We start from the raw sequence: 3,714 nt of genomic DNA, 5'->3' as shown, positions 1-3,714 counted from the left end.
ACAGGCATCTGGGTAAACCTGGCCTGTCTGCGCCGGGGTCCTCTCATGCCCGCTCTCCCGCCCACAGCGAGCCGAGGATGGCCGAAAAATCCCGACTTGAACCGAAGAGCCGAGTGTTGCCGACAATAACCGAGTTTACCCGAAGAGCCGAGTGTTTCCGAAAACAGCCGAGTTTACCCGAAGGGCCGAGTGTAGCCGAAAACAGCCGAGATTGCCCGAAGAGCCGATGGTAGCCGAAAACAGCCGAGTTTACCCGAAGAGCCGAGTGTGGCCGAAAACAGCCGAGTTTGCCCGAAGAGCCGATGGTAGCCGAAAACAGCCGAGTTTGCCCGAAGAACCGATGGTAGCCGAAAACAGCCGAGTTTACCCGAAGAGCGAGTGTAGCCGAAAACAGCCGAGTTTACACCAAGGGCCGATGATAGCCGACTGGAATCGATAGCCGAGGGTAGCCGACACTGGCCGCATTTAGACAATGCGCCGAATGTGACCGAGTTTAGCCGCACCGTGCCGAGTTCGGCCGAAGAGCCGAACTGAAACAAGTTTAGACCAAGAGCCGAAGCAAGCCGAATTGAGCCGAGTTTCTTGAAACAGAACCGAAGGACGCCGCAGCGCTCTCCCTGCAGGTCTCCGGGGCACACGGCAGGGGGCGCTGTGCCTGCAGTCCGCCGGGACAGACGGCAGGGAGCACTGGGGCTGCAGTGCGCCGGCGCACACGGCAGGGGGCGCTGTATAAAGTAAGTTAAAAAATATCAACTCTCTATAAGAAGGAATAAAAGCTCTATGTCACGTGCAGCAGTAGAAAATTTCAGGCTCCCAGTGAATAAATAGTTTTCTTTAAATCATTTTCGTTTTGCAGGTTTTTTTTACTCCCAGGTAGCCTGAAACTTTCTACTGCTGCTTTTTTACTCTAAAGCTAGAAAGGAAAACCAAGATCAGAAATAGAAAAAAGGGAAGGGAAGGAAAGGAAAGGAATCAGGACCACAAGAGGGAAGGGAAGGGGTGAAAAGCAGAGTGAAAAAGGAAAAAAGAGTTGGAGCGAAAAAGAGAGGGCATTCGGGAGGAGCGTTGCTGCCTCAGGTCCTTCCCCGCCCTGGGGCGAAGGACCCGTTTGATGCCCGGGAGGGACTGCAGCTCCCGGTGGCGGAGGACGGAGCAGTGGCTGTCAGCCCGAGACTACAAGTCCCGGCATGCCCTGCTGCCGGCGAGGCGTGTGACGCAACGGCTGACGCGGCACATGAGTGGCTGGCGTGCCAGGCGGCCGCGCGGCGCTGTGCCCGGGCAGCTACCGGCCCGTCCCGCTCGGGACGGCGCCGCGGCGGCGCCGCCGGAGGGGCGAAGCCTCCGTCTGGCCGCCCGCACGGAGCTGAGCAGCGCGGAAGGGGCGTCGGCCCGGTTCTTCGGCCTCAATCAGCGGTAGCGATGGCGGAGGGCGAGGCGGTGCTTTGCTGCCGCGGGCCGGGAGCTGCAGGAGCCGCCCCGGGCGAGCGGCGCCGGGCGCTCCCGCGGTCCCGGTGGGGCGGCTGCCCTCAGGCTGGCGGAGGCGCAGCAGCCCCCGAGCTGCAGCCGTCCCCCTCGGGCTGCTGCCGGTGCTGCGGGCGGAGGCGGCTCCGCCGCGTGTTGGGCGTTGCGAGCAGAGGGCGCTGCGATATCGCCGGAATGACTGGGCTGCTGCCTGCGCTAGTGCTCGAGGCTCTTTCTGCCATGCAAACGGATGGAGCGGCGCTGAGCGGTAAAGCCAGAGATGGCCGGGAGAATGCCCAGCGCAGGGAGCAGGCGGGCTGTATCCTTCCGATGGCACAGGTGCGATCTGCAAACTCATCCCCTTCTGCCCCTGCCCTCCCCAGCCCCAGGGAAAGTGCTTTCCAGCATTGTCGGGCTTCTGAAAGACAAAACTTGTGATTTGACACTAGCATCCAGAAAAGGTTTCTGTCTAGATTAGCAAATGCCTAAATTGTTCTTGGTTACATCCCATGACCGGTTTTAGGCATACTGCTTTTAGGATTTTCTTGTACCAAGGTGAGAAAATAGGCAGGTCTGATAGTGGTTTCACTTTTTTTCTACTTCACGTTCCATGAGATTCTTTTATCCAAGCACTTGTTTTAAAATTGTACTGTAGGCGTTTATGGTTCACTTTTTTTTTCTTTGCAGCACCCGTGACTTTTTTTTTTTTCTCTAAATCGGGAGTAAATATAGCTGAGTAAAATGACCTTGGTTTTCTTCTTTCTTTTTCAACTGAGTTGTTTTTATTAAAAATCCTATTTGAATATGTAGAAAAAGGGGGTATGTCCTGTAATATATCCTAGCTTTTCTTGTTTACAGGGTACTCAGAAAATATGTCTCCCTTAGAGTCCCACAGAAACGTTCTCAGTGCGATCTCTGTCAAGGTATGCATTTACAAATAAGTGATCCTTTAGATATTTGACTGTGTACCTTTTCCTGTAATTCAGAGCTTGCATTCCATGCCTTTTATGATAAACCTATAAAACATGTAAAAATGGTTTTCCACGTCTTAATCGTTGCAGGCAGCACTAAGTGGATTTAGAGCCTGTTCTTGACCAGACAAAGGGAAAAAGTGTGACTTTGATGCTGAACTTGTCATTTTTCATTGGACTTGTCTTTAATTATTCAGGAATAGAGAGAACTAGAAAAAGAGAGAAATAGAATTGGTTATTGAGCACTCCTCAAATGCTCACCGTGATTCAGTGCAGAGCCGAAGTGAAGGGTGATGGAACAGAGCTCTGTGCTTTAGAAGGAAATAAATTTAAACCTGACCTCCACACAGTGTCTCACTAACTTCTGTTGTTTTAAAATACAAAATACGTTTAGGAAGTGTTGGAAGTTAGTATTTTGGGAAAGAAATGGCAGTTCCACAGAACATTGCATTTAACAGAGGCTCTCGGAACGATTCGTGTTGTAACTGCTGTCACTGCAATCGGTTGGTGGTTCAGCCTTGAAATGTGCTCTTGCCCTTCTATAAAGCACTGTTTTGTTTGCCTTTCAGTGCTATGAGTCTTGATAAATTGGAGAAGAGCCCAAGAGAAATTTTTCATCCCTTGATATGAAAGGTAGGAAGTGACTTTTTTTGGTTTGGTTCTTTTTCTTTATTATTTTCTGGAAATAAAAGTAATTAAGTATAGGTACGACTGGTTTGTTTCTTCCAGTAGCAGGTGATAATAATAGTAGTAGTAATAGTAAAAATAATAATAGAAAAAATAATAATAATAGTAACATAATGCTACTTAAACTGTCTTTATCCATTGAACTGGCCATTTCAAATCAAAACTTGTAAACACAAATCAAACCATCATCCTTGTAGAATCTTTCACAGCAGTGGGCTAAAGATCCTGGTTTTGTTGACAGGATTTATCGGTTCTGGAAGAACAAGAGGGAAGTACAAGCCTAACTACTTCTAGCTCACAGACCCGTCCAGTGAATACAGCTTTGTATTTTGATGGGCTTGTGATGACTTTGAAATCCATTGCTCATTACAGTAAAAAAAAAAAATAATGTTTTTTTGAACGTGACAGCAGAAATAACTTTCAGTACCAACTTAATAATAATAGATCGCCAATTTAAGTTAAAAATTCATGCTATACTATCAAAATTTAAAGGTAAAATATTATGTATTAGGTGATGGTATAAAGTGTATGTTCTAGTGTGTAGGATGTATGCAAAGATACATACATACCTGAAAGTGCTTAGAGGCAACAAATT

At 48.6% G+C, this 3,714-nt stretch overlaps 1 long non-coding RNA gene across 1 annotated transcript; it reads left to right on the top strand.

The window, feature by feature from the left end:
- Window positions 1–1,248: 1,248 nt before the first annotated feature.
- On the top strand, window positions 1,249–3,047 carry LOC141730747 (uncharacterized). The gene is made up of 3 exons (XR_012582379.1): window positions 1,249–1,800; window positions 2,320–2,384; window positions 3,002–3,047. It is a non-coding gene; the product is annotated as an uncharacterized LOC141730747 (long non-coding RNA).
- The last annotated feature ends 667 nt before the right edge of the window (window positions 3,048–3,714 follow it).

Source organism: Zonotrichia albicollis, chromosome 13, assembly GCF_047830755.1.
Source record: "Zonotrichia albicollis isolate bZonAlb1 chromosome 13, bZonAlb1.hap1, whole genome shotgun sequence".
NCBI classification, from domain to species: Eukaryota; Metazoa; Chordata; class Aves; order Passeriformes; family Passerellidae; genus Zonotrichia; species Zonotrichia albicollis.
This window is presented reverse-complemented; position numbering and strand designations above follow the sequence as displayed.